The sequence below is a fragment of the Acanthochromis polyacanthus genome, chromosome 13, assembly GCF_021347895.1.
Source record: "Acanthochromis polyacanthus isolate Apoly-LR-REF ecotype Palm Island chromosome 13, KAUST_Apoly_ChrSc, whole genome shotgun sequence".
Lineage (NCBI taxonomy): Eukaryota > Metazoa > Chordata > Actinopteri > Pomacentridae > Acanthochromis > Acanthochromis polyacanthus.
Genome location: NC_067125.1, coordinates 2,334,799 through 2,356,992, shown reverse-complemented (window position 1 = coordinate 2,356,992; position 22,194 = coordinate 2,334,799). Strand labels below are relative to the sequence as shown.

General features: G+C 39.5%; 1 long non-coding RNA gene across 4 annotated transcripts; it reads left to right on the top strand.

Annotated features, from left to right (window-relative positions):
• The first annotated feature begins 4,130 nt into the window (after window positions 1-4,130).
• LOC127536926 (uncharacterized) lies at window positions 4,131-7,231 on the top strand. 4 transcript variants are annotated; one of them, XR_007946156.1, is made up of 4 exons: window positions 4,131-5,685; window positions 6,005-6,062; window positions 6,900-7,015; window positions 7,103-7,231. It is a non-coding gene; the product is annotated as an uncharacterized LOC127536926 (long non-coding RNA). The 4 variants fall into 4 exon arrangements; XR_007946157.1 differs by having other exon boundaries at window positions 4,131-5,714; XR_007946160.1 differs by lacking the exon at window positions 6,005-6,062.
• Window positions 7,232-22,194: the final 14,963 nt, after the last annotated feature.

The window sequence follows — 22,194 nt, the reverse complement described above, 5'->3', positions numbered from 1 at the left end:
GTCTATAGCATCTACAGTCATCTATAGTCGTCTACAGTCGTCTATAGTCATCTACAGTGATCTACAGTCGTCTACAGTCCTCTATAGTCGTCTACAGTCATCTACAGTCGTCTACAGTCCTCTATAGTCGTCTATAGTCATCTACAGTCATCTACAGTTGTCTACAGTCGTCTACAGTCGTCTACAGTCGTCTATAGCCATCTACAGTCATCTATAGTCATCTACAGTCATCTACAGTCGTCTACAGTCATCCATAGTCATCTACAGTCCTCTATAGTCATCTACAGTCAACTACAGTTGTCTACAGTTGTCTATAGTCGTCTACAGTCATCTACAGTCATCTACAGCCATCTACAGTCATCTACAGTCCTCTATAGCCATCTACAGTCAACTACAGTTGTCTACAGTTGTCTATAGTCGTCTACAGTCATCTACAGTCATCTACAGCCATCTACAGTCATCTACAGTCGTCTACAGTCATCCATAGTCATCTACAGTCCTCTATAGTCATCTACAGTCAACTACAGTTGTCTACAGTTGTCTATAGTCGTCTACAGTCATCTACAGTCATCTACAGCCATCTACAGTCATCTACAGTCATCTATAGCCATCTACAGTCGTCTATAGCCATCGACAGTCAACTACAGTCCTCTATAGTCGTCTATAGCCATCTACAGTCATCTACAGTCATCTATAGTCATCTATAGTCATCTACAGTCGTCTACAGTCGTCTACAGTCCTCTATAGTCGCCTATAGTCGTCTATAGTCGTCTACAGTCATCTATAGTCATCTATAGTCATCTAAAGTTGTCTACAGTCATCTATTGTCGTCTACAGTCATCTACAGTCATCTACAGTCGTCTACAGTCGTCTACAGTCGTCTGCAGTCATCTATAGTCATCTACAGTCATCTACAGTCGTCTATAGCCATCTACAGTCATCTATAGTCATCTACAGTCATCTACAGTCGTCTACAGTCATCCATAGTCATCTACAGTCCTCTATAGTCATCTACAGTCCTCTACAGTCATCTACAGTCATCTACAGTCGTCTACAGTCGTCTACAGTCGTCTGCAGTCATCTATAGTCATCTACAGTCATCTACAGTCGTCTATAGCCATCTGCAGTCATCTATAGTCATCTACAGTCATCTACAGTCGTCTATAGCCATCTACAGTCGTCTATAGCCATCTACAGTCATCTACAGTCCTCTATAGTCGTCTATAGTCATCTACAGTCGTCTATAGTCATCTATAGTCATCTACAGTCATCTACAGTCATCTACAGTCGTCTATAGTCGTCTACAGTCATCTACAGTCATCTACAGCCATCTACAGTCATCTATAGTCATCTACAGTCGTCTACAGTCGTCTACAGTCGTCTACAGTCATCTACAGTCAACTACAGTCCTCTATAGCCATCTACAGTCGTCTATAGTCATCGACAGTCAACTACAGTCCTCTATAGTCGTCTATAGCCATCTACAGTCATCTACAGTCATCTACAGTCATCTATAGTCATCTATAGTCATCTACAGTCGTCTACAGTCGTCTACAGTCCTCTATAGTCGCCTATAGTCGTCTATAGTCGTCTACAGTCATCTATAGTCATCTATAGTCATCTATAGTCATCTATAGTTGTCTACAGTCATCTATTGTCGTCTACAGTCATCTAAAGTCATCTACAGTCGTCTACAGTCGTCTACAGTCATCTATAATCATCTATAGTCATCTATATTTGTCTATAATCGTCTACAATCCTCTATAGTCATCTACAGTCATCTACAGTCATCTACAGTTGTCTACAGTCGTCTATAGTCGTCTACAGTCATCTACAGTCATCTACAGCCATCTACAGTCATCTATAGTCATCTACAGTCATCTACAGTCGTCTATAGTCGTCTACAGTCATCTACAGTCAACTACAGTCCTCTATAGCCATCTACAGTCGTCTATAGCCATCGACAGTCAACTACAGTCCTCTATAGTCGTCTATAGCCATCTACAGTCATCTACAGTCATCTATAGTCATCTATAGTCATCTACAGTTGTCTACAGTCCTCTATAGTCGCCTATAGTCGTCTATAGTCGTCTATAGTCGTCTACAGTCATCTATAGTCATCTATAGTCATCTATAGTCATCTATAGTCATCTACAGTCGTCTACAGTCATCTACAGTCCTCTATAGTCGCCTATTGTCGTCTATAGTCGTCTACAGTCATCTATAGTCATCTATAGTCATCTATAGTTGTCTACAGTCATCTATTGTCGTCTACAGTCATCTACAGTCATCTACAGTCATCTACAGTCGTCTACAGTCTTCTACAGTCATCTATAATCATCTATAGTCATCTATATTTGTCTATAATCGTCTACAATCCTCTATAGTCATCTACAGTCATCTACAGTCATCTACAGTTGTCTACAGTCGTCTATAGTCGTCTACAGTCATCTACAGTCAACTACAGTCCTCTATAGCCATCTACAGTCGTCTATAGCCATCGACAGTCAACTACAGTCCTCTATAGTCGTCTATAGCCATCGACAGTCAACTACAGTCCTCTATAGTCGTCTACAGCCATCTACAGTCATCTACAGTCATCTACAGTCATCTACAGTCATCTACAGTCATCTATAGTCATCTATAGTCATCTACAGTCGTCTACAGTCGTCTACAGTCCTCTATAGTCGCCTATAGTCGTCTATAGTCGTCTACAGTCATCTATAGTCATCTATAGTCATCTATAGTTGTCTACAGTCATCTATTGTCGTCTACAGTCATCTACAGTCATCTACAGTCGTCTACAGTCGTCTACAGTCGTCTACAGTCGTCTACAGTCGTCTATAATCATCTATAGTCATCTATATTTGTCTATAATCGTCTACAATCCTCTATAGTCATCTACAGTCATCTACAGTTGTCTATGGAGCAGCATGGCTCAGTTGGTAGAGTAGCTGTCTTTCACCAGGAAGGTTGGGGTTTGAATCCAGGCGTCAGCTAGTTTTTTTGCACTTTTGTGACTTTTTGCACTCCTCTGTTTTTTGTTCCTAAGAGCCCTGTAACAGTAAATTTCTCCTTTGTGAGATCAATAAAGTCTATCTTATCTTATCTTACACTCATCTACAGTCATCTATAGTCGTCTATAGTCATCTACAGTCATCTATTGTCGTCTACAGTCATCTGTTGTCATATATAGTTGTTTACAGTCATCTATAGTTGTGTGTAGTAGTCTATAGTCACTGTAGTCTATAGTGGTGTATTGTCATGTACAGATGTCTTATGTTGTCATATGTTGTCATCTATAGTCATCTGTTGTCATCTATAGTCGTGTGTTGTCATCTATAGTCGTCATCTGTAGTCGTGTGTTGTCATCTATAGTCGTGTGTTGTCATCTATAGTCGTCTGTTGTCATCTGTAGTCGTGTGTTGTCATCTATAGTCGTCTGTTGTCATCTGTAGTCGTGTGTTGTCATCTATAGTCGTGTGTTATCTATAGTCGTGTGTTGTCATCTATGGTCGTCTGTTGTCATCTATAGTCGTGTGTTGTCATCTATAGTCATATGTTGTCATCTATAGTCGTGTGTTGTCATCTATAGTCGTGTGTTGTCATCTATAGTCATATGTTGTCATCTATAGTCATATGATGTCATCTATAGTCGTGTGTTGTCATCTATAGTCATCTGTTGTCATCTATAGTCGTGTGTTGTCATCTATAGTCGTCATCTGTAGTCGTGTGTTGTCATCTATAGTCGTCTGTTGTCATCTGTAGTCGTGTGTTGTCATCTATAGTCGTCTGTTGTCATCTGTAGTCGTGTGTTGTCATCTATAGTCGTGTGTTATCTATAGTCGTGTGTTGTCATCTATGGTCGTCTGTTGTCATCTATAGTCGTGTGTTGTCATCTGTAGTCGTGTGTTGTCATCTATAGTCGTGTGTTGTCATCTATAGTCGGCTGTTGTCATCTGTAGTCGTGTGTTGTCATCTATAGTCGTGTGTTATCTATAGTCGTGTGTTGTCATCTATGGTCGTCTGTTGTCATCTATAGTCGTGTGTTGTCATCTATAGTCATATGTTGTCATCTATAGTCGTGTGTAGTTTTGTGTAGTAGTCTATGATTGTTTTTAATCATGTATAGTCGTTCATAGTCGTGAGTGTCTGCAGTCGACTCGTGATTTAGATGAAACGTGTCACATTTCACTAAATTGTCAACTGATCCAAAATCTGAGTGAAAAACAAAGATTAGAGTAAAACTGAGAACAGATTTGTGTCAGAACTTTGATTTTTCTTCCTTCCTCTTGAATTAATCATGTCTTGTGGAGGCTTCAGCTTCATCTGCTGTCCCTGAACATCAAACCGGAGCTACAAGCTGCCACAAAAACACTCAGAATGGAGTTCTTTTTCACATTTCTGCTGTGGTACTTTTAATAAATACAGGATCTGAACACTTCTTCCACCTCTGCAGACGAATAGGCAGATAGATAGATAGATAGATAGATGGATAGATGGATAGATGGATGGATGGATGGATGGATGGATGGATGGATGGATAGATAGATAGATGGGGGTTCCTGGGCTTTAGGACTTTCAAAGGACTTCTCACAGCCTGCAGAATGTCTCTGTTTGGATCTGATTTATCTCAGTTTCTGGACATTGAACTAAATCTAACGGCTGATTCAAATGAGGCGACTTAGCGGGATTACAGACATCATCCTGTCGCCTTTCACCAGTTATTCAAAGACAAGTGTTCCCTCTCTGGTACATTTCAACATATGGGGGTTTATTAAGATGAAAAATGGAAAAATGAGGCTTGATCTTGCAGTTATTATCAGGATTAAACATATAGACAGTAGAGATGAATCAGACTGGATAAAAGAGAGTTCTGATCCGTGTCTTTAACTGATCGATAAATCAGAAGCAGCCAGATGGTTTATTTATCATCAATAAGAATCAATAGTTACACGTATTACTCATTTATGAAGAACAACTCGTTATAGATTAAAACATTTTGTTTTTTATGTCTGAGGATAATTGAGTTCTCCGTGTTGAAAAGCAGAGAATGTGCCGGCGGTGTGGAGGAAAGTTAGCACAAGGTCTTTCTTTGATGACAAAAAGGAAAATAGCGAGCGGCAGGTGTAAAAAAGAGTCTGAATGTGGAGAGCGACAGAGTCTGAATGCTAGCAGGAAGCAGCAGAGGACAGGCGTCCCATTGTTGAACGTCCAGGTGGAGTCACGGTGACATCAAAGCACCTGGAATTAACATGTTTGATCCGTGTTCAGGAGAGCACGGGTCGTACCGAAGCGTCACAGAACACTGTGATCAGCTTTACTCAATAACTGACCCTGAAGTTAGGAAGTTCACATGAATATGAATCATATTTTATCACATCTGATGTTTTCTAGTTAGATTTTCACAGGATTTTAATGACAAAACTGTTTTCGGGAATTGTCTTAAACAGCCATGAACCGTTTATTAAAAACTAAGTCTATAATAGTTAGAAATGGAGGCTGATGTCATTTAAGCATGGTGGAGGCAGCATCATGATGTGAAGCACGGTGGAGGCAGCATCATGATGTGAAGCACGGTGGAGGCAGCATCATGATGTGAAGCACGGTGGTGGCAGCATCATGATGTGAAGCACGGTGGAGGCAGCATCATGATGTGAAGCACGGTGGAGGCGGCATCATGATGTGAAGCACGGTGGAGGCAGCATCATGATGTGAAGCACGGTGGAGGCAGCATCATGAGGTGAAGCACGGTGGAGGCGGCATCATGATGTGAAGCACGGTGGAGGCAGCATCATGATGTGAAGCACGGTGGTGGCGGCATCATGATGTGAAGCACGGTGGAGGCGGCATCATGATGTGAAGCACGGTGGAGGCGGCATCATGATGTGAAGCACGGTGGAGGCGGCATCATGATGTGAAGTACGGTGGTGGCAGCATCATGATGTGAAGCACGGTGGAGGCGGCATCATGATGTGAAGCACGGTGGAGGCGGCATCATGAGGTGAAGCACGGTGGAGGCGGCATCATGATGTGAAGCACGGTGGAGGCGGCATCATGATGTGAAGCACGGTGGAGGCAGCATCATGAGATGAAGCACGGTGGAGGCAGCATTATGATGTGAAGCACGGTGGAGGCGGCATCATGAGGTGAAGCACGGTGGAGGCAGCATCATGATGTGAAGCACGGTGGAGGCAGCATCATGAGGTGAAGCACGGTGGAGGCAGCATCATGATGTGAAGCATGGTGGTGGCAGCATCATGATGAAGCACGGTGGTGGCAGCATCATGATGTGAAGCACGGTGGAGGCAGCATCATGATGTGAAGCATGGTGGTGGCAGCATCATGATGTGAAGCATGGTGGTGGCAGCATCATGATGAAGCACGGTGGTGGCAGCATCATGATGTGAAGCACGGTGGAGGCAGCATCATGATGTGAAGCACGGTGGAGGCAGCATCATGATGTGAAGCATGGTGGTGGCAGCATCATGATGTGAAGCACGGTGGAGGCAGCATCATGATGTGAAGCATGGTGGTGGCAGCATCATGATGTGAAGCACGGTGGAGGCAGCATCATGATGTGAAGCATGGTGGTGGCAGCATCATGATGTGAAGCACGGTGGAGGCGGCATCATGAGATGAAGCACGGTGGAGGCGGCATCATGATGTGAAGCACGGTGGAGGCGGCATCATGAGGTGAAGCACGGTGGAGGCGGCATCATGAGGTGAAGCACGGTGGAGGCGGCATCATGAGGTGAAGCACGGTGGAGGCAGCATCATGATGTGAAGCACGGTGGAGGCAGCATCATGATGTGAAGCACGGTGGAGGCAGCATCATGAGGTGAAGCACGGTGGAGGCAGCATCATGAGGTGAAGCACGGTGGAGGCAGCATCATGAGGTGAAGCACGGTGGAGGCAGCATCATGATGTGAAGCACGGTGGAGGCAGCATCATGATGTGAAGCACGGTGGAGGCGGCATCATGATGTGAAGCACGGTGGAGGCGGCATCATGATGTGAAGTACGGTGGTGGCAGCATCATGATGTGAAGCACGGTGGAGGCGGCATCATGATGTGAAGCACGGTGGAGGCGGCATCATGAGGTGAAGCACGGTGGAGGCGGCATCATGATGTGAAGCACGGTGGAGGCGGCATCATGATGTGAAGTACGGTGGAGGCAGCATCATGAGATGAAGCACGGTGGAGGCAGCATTATGATGTGAAGCACGGTGGAGGCGGCATCATGAGGTGAAGCACGGTGGAGGCAGCATTATGATGTGAAGCACGGTGGAGGCAGCATCATGATGTGAAGCACGGTGGAGGCAGCATCATGATGTGAAGCATGGTGGTGGCAGCATCATGATGAAGCACGGTGGTGGCAGCATCATGATGTGAAGCACGGTGGAGGCAGCATCATGATGTGAAGCATGGTGGTGGCAGCATCATGATGAAGCACGGTGGAGGCAGCATCATGAGGTGAAGCACGGTGGAGGCAGCATCATGAGGTGAAGCACGGTGGAGGCAGCATCATGATGTGAAGCATGGTGGTGGCAGCATCATGATGTGAAGCATGGTGGTGGCAGCATCATGATGAAGCACGGTGGAGGCAGCATCATGAGGTGAAGCACGGTGGAGGCAGCATCATGAGGTGAAGCACGGTGGAGGCAGCATCATGATGTGAAGCATGGTGGTGGCAGCATCATGATGAAGCACGGTGGTGGCAGCATCATGATGTGAAGCACGGTGGAGGCAGCATCATGATGTGAAGCATGGTGGTGGCAGCATCATGATGAAGCACGGTGGTGGCAGCATCATGATGTGAAGCACGGTGGAGGCAGCATCATGATGTGAAGCACGGTGGAGGCAGCATCGTGAGGTGAAGCACGGTGGAGGCAGCATCATGATGTGAAGCACGGTGGAGGCAGCATCATGAGGTGAAGCACGGTGGAGGCAGCATTATCATTTTTTTTGCCATTATTTTCAACCTTTTGTGTCTTTTTGTCTTGTTTCACGTTGTTTGTATTTTTTTTATTTCATTTGTGTCATTTATTAATTTTGATTTTGTTTTGTTGCATTTTGTGTCTCATGTTGTGTTTTGCCGTTTTATTGTTTTTCTTTTGTGTCTCTTTTTTGTCTCTCTTTGTCTCTTGTGTTTTTGGTCTTACTTTGTCATTTTATGTTTTGCCTTTTTAGTTGTCATCATTTTGTGTGTCTTTTTGTCTCTTTTCTATTGTTTTATGTATGATTTGTGTCATTTCTTTTCTTTATTGAATTTTTCTGGGGTTTTCCTTATCTTGTTTATGTTGCTTTGGGTCTCTTTTTTTGTTCTCTTTTGTGCACTTGGTATAATTTGTTGTCACATTGTGTCTCATTTTTGTCATTTTGTGTCTAAGTTTTGCCGTCACTTTGTGTCTCGTTTTACTGTTTTTGAGTCTAACTCCACTAACGTTCCTGTAGATACAGAATCAGCTGACTCTGAGGAGGCAGATTTTACAGAACCTTAACTTTCAGGTTTATTTCTTCTATGTGTTTCCTCTAAATCAGATTTTAACACTTGTCCGTCTTCAGCTCTGAAGTGAAGACGTTTGTAGGTTTTGTTGCTTCAGAAGCAGCAGGAATGAGTTTTAACTCTCACAGAAGGGACTGAGAAGCCGATGTTTCAGAGTCCTTGTTTACTGACTGACATGAGAATGATCCTAAATGAGGCTGGAGAGGAGTGAAGTGGAGCCGCTCAGGGCGGCCGCCGTTAGCGCCGCTGAATTACAATTAGCAGCACCAGGCGTGCTCTGAATGCACAACGCTGCATCGCCGTGGAAACGTGCCTCCAGTCTCCAGCAAAGAGCTGAGGGACGAGGGGACGCCGACGATGGACGAGTGGGGACGCCTCCATGATAAACACAAGCAGCAGGAAATGGACTAGATTTAAACCACTAAAATCTCAGGAGTCTGTCTCATTTTTGTCATTTTATCCAATTTATTGTCATTTTGTGTCTCATTTGTCATTTTTTGTGGCGTTTTTGTCATTTTCGCCAAGTTTTTTGTCATTTCATGTCTGATTTTTCATTTTTGCCATATTTTCTTTTTGCCACTTTATGTCTAATTTGTAATCATTTTATGTCTAAATTTTTCTCATTTTTTGTCTCTTTTTTTTGTCATTTTGTGTCTCAATTTGTGTCATTTTTGTCTCATTTTTTGCCATTTTTGTCTCATTTTTTGTCATTTTGTGTCTCATTTTGATCCTTTTGTGTCTCAATTTGTGTCATTTTTGTCTCATTTTTTGTCATTTTCGTCTCATTTTTTGTCATTTTTGTCTCATTTTTTGTCGTTTTGTGTCTTGTTTTTGTCATTTTGTGAACGATGAATGCATGCAGCAGGAAACAGAGTGGATTTAAACCACTGGATCTCAGGAGACGTCTGGGAAACTAAACCGGTAATAAAGAGTGAACGGAGCCTCACCTGGTCCTGATTTAATATGTCCTCAGTGAACTGAAAATGGTGGAAAAACATCCCTTTTTAAATCAGGAAATACAGAGAGTAAATAACAAAAATAAATCTTAAAATATAGTAATAAAAGTAAATAACAGTAAAAACATTACAATAAGTACCAACAGAACTAAAAATCTGTCAGCAACAGGCCTTCTGTTTAGTGTTATTTTACAGCTAATATGTAAATTAATGCTTTTTTGTCATAATTTTTCTTTTAAATGGCTGTAAAAGAACAACACTCTTTACTTTAAATTCATTTAAAATCTATAATTTTATAGTTAAATAATATCAAAGAAGAAACTACAGATTTTTATGTGAATTTAATTTACATTTTCACCTTTTTTAACAATAAATTGATCTTTAATGCTATTTTCCCCGTAATGTAATATCTGCAATTTAACCACACGGAACAAAAAAATGGAAAGAATAACAGTAAGTTAAAGTGAACTTTAGAGTTAAAACCTTCATTCTTTTAGCAGCGATTAGCGGGTTTGATTCAGGAAACCCGGTCCAGAGGTCAGTAAAGAACTGCAGTGTGGTGTTATTTACGGGGTTTAATCTGTGACCTACATGTCCACATGTCGCCACAAACGCATAGATTAACGCGATAGACTGAAAGTATGAGCCGACACGTTTAATCCCCACGCTTCAGCTGCATTTCATTAAAGTTTTCATTTCATAAAAACCGTAATCTGCAGACAGAAAGAGCAGCCGCTGGCGTTTGTGATCATTAAAGAAGAGCTTTTTATCCAGAATTATTCACTCCAGGACTGATTGAGTTCCTGGAAACAAAACGTTTGCTCCCACTAATCAGAAAAGACGTGAAAAATACGACAAATATTCAGTCTGTGATCGATTTTCTGCAGCAACACCAAGGATTCTTCATTTAACAACAACGCTGACTGAACATTACAGTCAAAGCATCAAGAAGTACAGAAGATCCACTGCAGTGTGTCATCAGAAAACACAACAGCAGTACAGTATAGATTTACCAAAATACAGTTAAATCACCTAAAATAATTATCTAAATACTCGAAAATGGCCTAAATGACCACAAAACACACCAAAATTACCAAAAAAAAACATAAACTCATATTTAGAAGAAAAATTTGCAAAATTAGACAAAAAAAGTCAAAATTATAGTGAAACATTGAAATATGCCAGCATAAACATGGAAAATCATCACAAGAACGGCCAAATTTTACCACAAAAAGGACCAAAACTACCACAAAACAAGTGAAGTTGCAACTAAATCTGAAATTTAGTACAATAAACATGCAAAATCACCACAAACCAGCCAAAATTACCACAAAAAGACACAAAATCACCTCAAAAAGAGCCAAAGCCACCCTGAAGCATTCCAATATGTCAGCGAAAACACCCAAAATCACCACAAAACAGATGAAATCCCAAAAATGAAGCTAAAATTCAGCACAAAAAACATTCAAAATGACTTCAAAAAGAACCAAAATCAGCCAGAAATGTTAAAAAAAAAAACATCAAAACCACCAGAAAAAGACACAAAATACAACAGCAGTGTATAGATTTACCAAAATACAGACAAATAATCTAAAATAACTTCACACTGATGCATTGAAACAGACTATATCTGCTTTTTCTCCCAATTTTTACATCTAAAACATAAGTGAAGATAAGACACATTTTATAGACCTCTCACTGGGAAAATTAGTAAAATGCGGTTAAACATGATGAAATATCATGCTGCTTTTGCAGGAATTCAAATTAAAAGCAGGCTACTATAGAGAAAAATTGATTTAGGCAGCAAATAATATCATTTTCCAAATCATAACTTTACACTAAAACAGATTATTTTTGCTTTTATCTCCCTTTTAAAATTGAATTTAATCATTTTTCTTCATTCTTCATTTAATGGATCTCTCACTGGATAAAATCTGCAAAATGTTGTAAAATTCTGTAAAATATGAGGATTTGATGGCAGAAATTACAATTAAAAGCAGCTTACGATAGAGAAAAATTAATTTAGTGTTATTTTAAATATCATGAATTCACACGGATGCCCTGAAGTAGTTTGGCTTTTTTCCTACTTTTTCTGAACCACCTGTTGTTTTTTTTTAATGTGTTACAGATAAAAACTAAATGAATTTTCTGCTGTACTTCACTATAATTTCACCAGTTTTAGTTTAAAGTTCCGTCAAAGAAAAGACGCTTTGCTTCAGACTCACCGCCTTCTCCAGACGTTTATCAAGAGGTCTCAGCACTTCCTGGTTCTCTCAGTGTTGGTGATGTCACAGTGACATCACGGACCAGACCAACTGGGGAGGGGCTTCCTGTTTTTAGGAAATGCTTTTCTCGTGGTGCTTTTGCATCTTTTGGATCAGATTTTATTGTGATTTTGCTCCTTGCCGTGGTCACTTTGTTGTGTTTCTGCATTTTTTTCTGTGCTTTGGCACATTCTCATTAGAATTTGCATGTTTTTAGTGCATTTCTGTGGTGATTTTTGCACTTTTCAGTGGTAATTTTGAATATTTTTGTTGTGGTTTTGCAGAGATATGGCATCTTTTCATGGTAATTTACATGTTTAGTTGTGATTTTTTTTGTATTTCTGTGGTGATTTGATATGTTTCTGTGGTGATTTTGCATCTTTTCATGGTGGATTTGCACCTTTCTGTGATAATTCAGCAAGTTTTAGTGGTAATTTTGCATATTTTTGTTGGGATTTTCCAAATATTTATGATGATTTGGCATCTTTTATGGCAATTTGCACGTTTTATGTGGTGATTTAGTGTGTTTCTGAGGTGGTTTTGCACCTTTTTGTTCCTATTAAATGCATCCCTCAGTCAAAACGTTGTCTGCTTAATTTCTACAGAGACGGTTAAGATAAAATAAACGAGAACATGGAAGAGAAAGGTGAGGTTGTTTGTTTGTTACTTTATTGGATTTTATGTGATTGGAGAGAACTAATTAATTAAAATCATCACTTCTTTGCAGTTTATTTTTCAGTCTGCCTGCTTTAAATGTTTTATTTTCATCAGAACAGTCCAACTAAAACACATTTCACTGTTTTTTTTGTGTTTAAATGCTCAAATGTCCTCATAATGTTGATTAAAACTCATCATGTTTCTCTAAAAGCACATTTTCTGCTGCATATGACAACTTTAAAAGTGTATTTTTACCTGAATATTGTTGCTTCTGCAAACAAATAAACAGAATTTTCAGAATCAACCAAACGTCTTTGGTTCTTCTGAGGTCAGGATGTCATTTAAATCCTCCGTTTTCTTCATTTAAACTCCGTTTTTATCAGTTTTCTCCCTCTGGAGGCCGAACGCTCACAGCTAATCTGAGCAAAGTTATTTATAAAACCTCCCCAACAATAGTTTCATCATCATTTAAAGAGAGTAAATCAGCTAAAGGGCCAAACAGAAGCGTCTCTGGGTAATGTAATTACTGCTGCTGGACGTTTAATAAAAAGTTCTTTAATTTGGCCGACGGCTGATAAACGGACTTCCATCTGAGTCCAAACATCTTCCTGCTTTATTAAAATCCTCCGGCAGCTTTGTCCCAACGGATCCGGAGCAGCAGGAAAGTGTTTTATGTTGAAAATGAAGCTTTGTGTTCGGAAAAAGTCCTTTTAGAGTGGGGGGGGATGATAAAATGAGACAAAAAAGACCAAAAACTAGACAAAATATGAGAATAATGAGACAAAAAAGACCAAAAACTAGACAAAATATGAGAAAATGAGACAAAAAAAGACCAAAAAGTAGACAAAATATGAGAAAAATGAGACAAAAACTATAAAAAATACATAAAATACTCCCAAAATGACCGATACAACGGCAAAAACAACAAAAATGAGACAAAATATTGGGGAAAAAAAAGAGACAAGAAAAGACAAATAACAATAAAAACAAGACTAAATATGACAAAAATGAGATATAAAATATGACACAAAATAAGACAAATGTTACAATAATAAGACAAAAAAGATGAAAAAAACAACAAAACAAGACAAAATATGATAAAATGAGACCAAAAGCGATAAATAAAAGGACAAAAAATTAACTAACAGCACAAGCGAGACAAAAAGGAAACACAAAACGACAAAGGCAAAAAACAACAAAAACGAGACAAAATATTAGAAAAACGAGTCAGAAATTGACAAAAAATTAGACCAACAGCACGAAACAAAACAAAAAGAGACAAAAAAAATTGGACAAAAAAGTGACAAAAAATGACAAAAGCAATCCTGAGTAGGGATGATAATCGAGAACCGGTTCCTCGATGCCATCGATAAGAAATGGATCAATTTCTCGGAATCGAATGTCGTTTTGAGAACCGGTTCCCGTTATCGATGCCTTGACGTCACTTCATCCTGCCGTCACAATTTCTGTCGGCGAATTTCCCAACTAACAACCTCCAAACCACAACTCTAAAAACGACTTACACTCTGCCACACTTCACATACATACCTGTGCTACATCTGCGATTTTATTCTGCTGGAGACCACAGTCAGCTGAACGCCACCCTCATTTCCTTCTCAGAGCTAGCATGATATGGCTAGCTTCCACGCACGACCATTAACACGTTACTAATACATTGAAACGTTGGACCCAGAGAGCTGGTGGGCAAATACAGACCTATGGACATTCACTGCTGCCTGTATGTCATTCTTTTAAAAAATAATAATAAAAAACGTTCTGTCTCTCCAAACTGAACTCTGTCACTAGCCTCGTTGTGAGAATGGGGCGGTAGTGCACCAAAGTGATGGATGCCAACCGTCATAAAACCAATGAAGAAGAAGAAGCCTCGCGAGACCTGCCGTATTCAGTTGCGTGGGTGCAGTTGTCGCGAGATTAGAGCCCACAGCAGGAACAATCCATGGAGCGGAAGAAGCGATCGCGGGCATGGCTTCACTTTTTCAAGAGAAACGAAGAAAAGGCTGAATGTAATCACTGTGACGCTGCATTGATAAGAGAATCGATAAGGAATCGAATCGATAAGTAGCACCGATAATGGCATTGACATCGATAATTTCTTATCGATTATCATCCCTAATCCTGAGAACTGTAAAATTCTGTAAAATACAGCCATGGCCATAAGTTTGGACACAAGTACCATGACTCTTGTGAATCTTAGAAAATACCACAAAATTGTCACTTACAATATAAATACCAGTCATAGCCATCAACCAAAATGAAATATATTTCATGCCTGTACATCAAATAAAACAGTTTTAACCATAAATAGTTAAAGTTTTCTGGTCTGAGGAGGTTTTTCTGTTGAAAAAGTTTGCAGTAAGTCACTTTTCCAGGTTTAACAGATGGAACATCTTTAAAGTAGCTGTTTATTAGGAAGAAAAACTGATTTATGCAAAGAAATGTTTTTATTGTTTTTAGCCAGAATGAAGCCAAACATGGTGTAAATGAGCAGAATAACTTAATAACTAAACCACACCTGGATCTGCTCAGAACAATCTTCTATTTTTTGTGGCCGACGGAACCAGAATGAGTTTCTTCACTTTAAAAATTGAACAGCTGCTCTGTGACAAACCAAATCAAACCAAACAGCACAGCGCTCATGAAGAGCTCAACGTAATCTGAGCAGCTCATGATTGATGGAATAAAACCAAGTGCTGAGGAAACAGACGGAAACAAACCCACCTGCATTCAGGAAAGTTTCCGTTTGAGACTTTCTATGAAGTCATTCTGCTGCAGAGTTTGTCGTCTTTCAGAGGAAACGTCGTCTCACTGAACTCCTGACCTTCACGTCCATCATCTGCTTTTCTTTCTTCTTCTTTTTGTGTCTCGTTTTCATCTGTTCTTTGGAATGATGAAGCAGAAGCATCCATCCATCATCCATCATCCATCCATCCATCCATCCATCATCCATCATCCATCCATCATCCATCCATCCATCCATCCATCCATCCATCATCCATCATCCATCCATCCATCCATCCATCATCCATCATCCATCCATCCATCCATCCATCCATCCATCCATCATCCATCCATCCATCCATCATCCATCATCCATCCATCCATCCATCATCCATCCATCCATCCATCCATCCATCCATCCATCATCCATCCATCCATCCATCATCCATCCATCCATCCATCCATCATCCATCCATCCATCCATCATCCATCCATCCATCCATCCATCATCCATCCATCCATCATCCATCCATCCATCCATCCATCATCCATCCATCCATCCATCCATCCATCCTTCATCCATGTTCTTCCTCTTATCCGGGGTTGGGTTGTGGAGGCAGCAGATGAAGCAGATCATTCTAGACGTTCCTCCTGAGGCGTTCCCAGGCCAGATGAGATATATAACCCCTGGGTCTACCCTGGGGTCTCCTCCCAGGAGGACGTGTTCAGAAAACCTCCAAAGGAAGTCTCCCTGGAGGATCTGAATCAGATGTCCAAACCACCTCCACTGGTTCCTTCAGAGCTGAAGGATCAGCAGCTCTACTCTGAGCTCCCTCCAGATGTCTGATCTTCTCCTCCTATCTCTAAGGCTGAGCTCAGACTCCCTACAGAGGAAGCTCATTTCAGACGCTTGTATCCATGATCTCATTCTTTGGGTCACTACCCAGAGCTCATGACCATAGGTGAGGGTTGGAACGTAGATGGATGGTAAACTGAGATCTTCTCCTTCAGGCTCAGCTCCCTCTTCACCACGATGGTTCAGTACAACGCCTTCATTACTGCTGATGCTCCACCAATCCTCCTGTTCATCTCTAGCTCCATTTTCCATCACTAGTGAACAAGATCCTGAGATACTTGAACTCATTCTCTTGGGGAAACAACTCCCTCCAACCCAGAGGGACCAATCCACTGGTTTCCATCAGAGAACCATGGTCTCAGACATGGAGGTTCTGATCTTCATCTCCACCACTTCACACTCACCTGCAAACCCCTCCAGTGCTGCTGAAGGTCTGAGGAACCAACAGAACCACAGCAACTACAAAAAGCAGAGATCCTGAGGTCTCCAAACCAGACACCCTCCTCACCCTGACTGAACCTTGAGATCCATGAAGACCACAAACAGGATCAGAGACAAGGACAGCCCTGGAGGAGTCCAACACCCACTGGAAACCAGTCTGACTTTGGGCTGAGTCTGTGGATACAGCTCTCACTTTGGTTGTTCAGGGACTGAATGTCTTGTATCAGAGAGTCTGGTACCCTGTTCTCCCTCAGTACCCCCACAGAGACCTTCTCCAGATCCACAAACGCATGTAGACTGGCAGGTTGAACTCCCATGACCTCCCTCATCAAGATTTTCTGAATGAATGAAGCAGAACGCACAAGATATGACTCAAGATGGTCCAGAAAGAATTAAATTGGTCCAAATCAAGTTCAAATGACTCAAAATTTATCAAGAAAGTGACTCAGAATGTGTCCAAAATGACCAGACGAGACACAAAACGACACAAAAGGACAAAAACAAGACACAAAATAACAAAGCCAAAATGAAAAAACATCAAATGACAAAAACTAGACAAAAAGCAACAAAACGAGCAACAGAACAACAAAAACAAGACACACAACCAAACACTGAGAACAGACTTGTCTGTAATTCGTTGTGACGACCCAAAATGAGTCGACAAACCCTGAAAATAACTTGAAGTTTGTTGAAGTTTGCGTGAAGACGAACAGGAAGTGTCAACGACTCTGGATGTTTTCTGCTAAACGATGTTTCATGATTAAAAACAATAAAAACGCTTCCTGTAATATGCAGATCAGATCCAGTCCAGAGAGCTTTTAGTAGAAATGAAGACATCAGAGCTGATTCATTCCGTCATTAAAGTCATACTTTTAGTCGGCTGCATCTCAGATATTCCACTTTTAATCTGTTTTTATTCGTATTCTTCAGGTTCGAGTTTCTCCTCAAAGCTTTGTGAAAGATTCTTTTACATTTTGGGAAAATCCTCCCACAGTCTGACATAAATAAATGATTTAAAAAGCTTCTTGAGAGAAGCTGTTTTTATGAGCAGATTTTTTTTTCAAACTTGTGGATCTCACAGGTCAGTGATGCTCCAAAGATGTGAAAATATGACAGAAACTGAAGCATTTCTGTGGATTAAACGACCAAACAGTGTCTAAAGCAGTGAAATGAGCTCATAAAAATGCAGTTATTATTCCAGAAAGGTCGTACAGAAGAATGAAAGTCTGGTTCTGAACACAGCACTCTTTCTTGCTTCATTAATTTACAGAAATTACAGCAGATGAAGCACAAACTCAACACTTCATTTAAAGGTGTTTTTATTTGCAGGAAAGTGCAGCAATTTTTTTCTAATATTTTGTGGGTTTGCAGTTCATATTCTGTAGATTCACAATTAAACTACAGAAAAGGTCTTTTTTTTCCACGATAGATAAAACTTTACATGATATTAAATACCAGAAAATGTTTTGTTGACAAAAGATGCAGAATGAACACAAAGAGAAATGTCTTCTGTGATTAGTTTGGTTTTGGGTTTTCTTTTCATTGTTTTGTTTGCGTTTTGTTGTTTTCTTTTCTTTTTGCTTTGCTTTGTTGTATTTTGTTGTGGATTTTCTTTTGTTTCTGTTTTGTTCTGTTTTTGTTTTTGTTTTGTTGTAGATTTTCTTTTGTTTCTTTTTTGTTCTTACTTTTGTTTTGTTTTGTTTTTGTTTTGTTTTGTTGTGGATTTTATTTTGTTCTGTTTTTGTTTTTGTTTTGTTGTAGATTTTCTTTTGTTTTGTTTTGTTCTTACTTTTGTTTTGTTTTGTTTTTGTTTTGTTTTGTTGTGGATTTTGTTTTGTTGTGTTTTGTTCTTACTTTTGTTTTGTTTTGTTTTTGTTTTGTTTTGTTGTGGATTTTGTTTTGTTTGTTTGTTTTGTTTTGTTCTTACTTTTGTTTTGTTTTTGTTTTGTTTTGTTTTGTTTTGTTTTGTTTTTGTTTTGTTGTGGATTTTGTTTTGTTTTGTTTTATTTTGTTTTGTTTTGTTTTGTTCTTACTTTTGTTTTGTTTTTGTTTTGTTTTGTTGTGGATTTTGTTTTGTTTTGTTTTGTTTTGTTCTTACTTTTGTTTTGCTTTGTTTTGTTTTGTTTTTGTTTTGTTTTGTTGTGGATTTTGTTTTGTTTTGTTTTGTTTTTGTTTTGTTGTGGATTTTCTTTTGCTTTGTTTTGTTTTTGTTTTGTTGTGGATTTTGTTTTGTTTTATTTTGTTTTGTTTTTGTTTTGTTTTGTTGTGGATTTTGTTTTGTTTTGTTTTGTTTTTGTTTTGTTGTGGATTTTCTTTTGTTCTGTTTTGTTTTGTTTTGTTTTTGTTTTTGTTTTGTTGTGGATTTTGTTTTGTTTTGTTTTGTTTTTGTTTTGTTGTGGATTTTCTTTTGTTCTGTTTTGGTTTTTGTTTTGTTGTGGATTTTGTTTTGTTTTTGTTTTGTTTTGTTGTGGATTTTATTTTGTTTTGTTTTGTTCTTACTTTTGTTTTGTTTTGTTTTTGTTTTGTTTTGTTGTGGATTTTGTTTTGTTGTGTTTTGTTCTTACTTTTGTTTTGTTTTGTTTTTGTTTTGTTTTGTTGTGGATTTTGTTTTGTTTTGTTTTATTTTGTTTTGTTTTGTTCTTACTTTTGTTTTGTTTTGTTTTTGTTTTGTTTTGTTTTTGTTTTGTTTTGTTGTGGATTTTGTTTTGTTTTATTTTGTTTTGTTTTGTTTTGTTCTTACTTTTGTTTTGTTTTGTTTTTGTTTTGTTTTGTTTTGTTTTTGTTTTTGTTTTGTTTTGTTGTGGATTTTGTTTGTTGTGTTTTGTTCTTACTTTTGTTTTGTTTTGTTTTTGTTTTTGTTTTGTTTTGTTGTGGATTTTGTTTTGTTTTGTTTTATTTTGTTTTGTTTGTTCTTACTTTTGTTTTGTTTTGTTTTTGTTTTGTTTTGTTTTTGTTTTGTTTTGTTGTGGATTTTGTTTTGTTTTGTTTATTTTGTTTTGTTTTGTTCTTACTTTTGTTTTGTTTTGTTTTTGTTTTGTTTTGTTTTGTTTTGTTGTGGATTTTGTTTTGTTTTATTTTATTTTGTTTTGTTTTGTTTGTTCTTACTTTTGTTTTGTTTTTGTTTTGTTTGTTGTGGATTTTGTTTTGTTTTGTTTTGTTTTGTTCTTACTTTTGTTTTGCTTTGTTTTGTTTTGTTTTTGTTTTGTTTTGTTGTGGATTTTGTTTTGTTTTTTTTGTTTTGTTTTGTTGTGGATTTTCTTTTGCTTTGTTTTGTTTTGTTTTGTTGTGGATTTTGTTTTGTTTTATTTTTGTTTTGTTTTTGTTTTGTTTTGTTGTGGATTTTGTTTTGTTTTGTTTTGTTTTTGTTTTGTTGTGGATTTTCTTTTGTTCTGTTTTGGTTTTGTTTTGTTGTGGATTTTGTTTTGTTTTGTTTTTGTTTTGTTGTGGATTTGTCTTGTTCTTACTTTTGTCTTGTGGTTTCTTTTCTTTTCTTCTGTTGTCTTTTCCAGAATAATCCGTCCTTTGTCTCGTTTCCTCTCCTGTCCTCATTTGAACCGACTTCCTTCAGTTTTCTGTCTAAAAACCGCTGAAAGATTCTGAACAGATAATGAACGTACAAACAAACAGCTGGCTTTGTTTGTTAAATCTGAATCTACGTTTGCCTTCAGGACGTCATTCTACGCCCACATGATGAGAATCAGAGCTCATGGAAACCTCATAATAAATGATACAGACCTCTAACTGCTGGAACTTCATCACCTCATTTATTTTACATCAAGCTGTTTTTCTGTTTCTGATCCTCAGATCTCCACCTCTGCACACTTAAATCCTCCTTTTAGCTTCATTTTAACCACTTTTCTTTCAAATAATCGTCTAATTAACCACATTTTTATTGTTTTTCCGTCCTGTTGTGCACCTTGAGTGCTATTTTTGCGTCCTGCATTGTGTTTTTTTCCATCTGCAGCCGGTAATAACAGCAGCAGAGTCTGTGGATGAAAGGCATCGGCTCCATTATGCCGTTAAAAGCAGCATCGCTTCATGGTTCGCCCACTGTTGACTCCATTATCAGGATTGTTTGATTGTTGAGCACAAATCAGGTTCAGTTTTATCAAAGATCCTTTAGTTCAGGACAAAGCACGCTTTAAATGTGACTTTTAGCACTTTTTAATGCGACATTATACAGAAAAAGATGCATCTGTAGACCTGTGAGGAAAAAGAAAAAGAAAATAAGGCACAAAGTGACAGAAACGAGATGTAAAATAACAAAATGAAACAAAAAATGACAAAAATAAGACACAAATGACAGAAACGAGATGTAAAATAACAAAAATGAAACAAAAAATGACAAAAATAAGGCACAAACTGACAGAAACGAGACGTAAAATAAAACAAAATGACAAAATCAGAGAAAAATCAGACACAAAATGACAACAATACGACACAAAATGAGAAAGTGAGAGACAATAGTGGGTAGCCCTCTATACTGCAGTCAATTCTGCCTGAAATTTCTACTGAAGTTCGCTAATACCCATCCATCCATCCATCCATCCATCCATCCATCCATCCATCCATCCATCCATCCACCCATCCATCCATCCATCCATCCATCCATCCATCCATCCATCCACCCACCACCCATCCATCCATCCATCCATCCACCCATCCATCCATCCATCCACCCACCCACCCACCCATCCACCCATCCACCCATCCATCCATCCACCCATCCACCCACCCATCCATCCATCCACCCACCCATCCATCCATCCACCCACCCACCCATCCATCCATCCATCCATCCACCCATCCATCCATCCATCCACCCACCCATCCACCCACCCACCCATCCACCCACCCATCCATCCACCCATCCATCCATCCACTCACCCATCCACCCATCCATCCATCCACCCATCCATCCATCCATCCATCCACCCATCCATCCATCCATCCATCCATCCATCCACCCATCCATCCACCCATCCATCCATCCATCCACCCATCCACCCACCCACCCATCCATCCATCCATCCTCTGTACTCCGCTTTATCCTCACTGGGGTTGTGGGGGGTGCTGGAGTCTATCCCAAATAGGTGCACGTTCACGAAAACTAGCTATTTGTGGATTGTTTACTGATTTCAGGACATGTTTTGGACAAAATATTTTACTGGCTGGTTTTGTCTGGATGTCCAAGGTTGGATTATGGCCGTTTTTGTGGAATATTTTCATCTGTGACTAGTTTTGAGCCTTCAAAGGTGAGTTGTGCTGTTTTACGTTATTTGTTGGACAAATGTGTTTTTCTCACCCGCTGTGGTAATCACATCTGAAAGTGGTTTTATAACGGCGGATTCATGAGAATCTAAGCTTTCCATCGGCGTATAGTGTTTGTATAATCACGTTTGCAGCTTCAGACATGGCTTCAGATCTTCAGGAGATTGTCAGCTTGAGGTGAGAAAAAGTTTGTTTTAACGCTCTGAGAACAGGCTTCTCTGTTTAAAATCATCCAGAATGAGTCGTCCTGCCGCTGAATCAAACCTGAATCTGGTGTTTCTCCTGCAGCTCCGTCGGCCCATTATCTCCTCCAGCTGCTGCTCTGGACTCTGTTTTCACCAGACGGCCGAGCAGAGTTCAGCGAGTCCAGGTTTTAATGGTCCGGACCGAACGGTGAGTCAGCACGACGACGACGACAACAACGCTCAATATGTTTCATTAATGTGGACGAAAAGCACAGAAAACCAGCAGCAACTACACAATCAGTGATCACAACCTACAG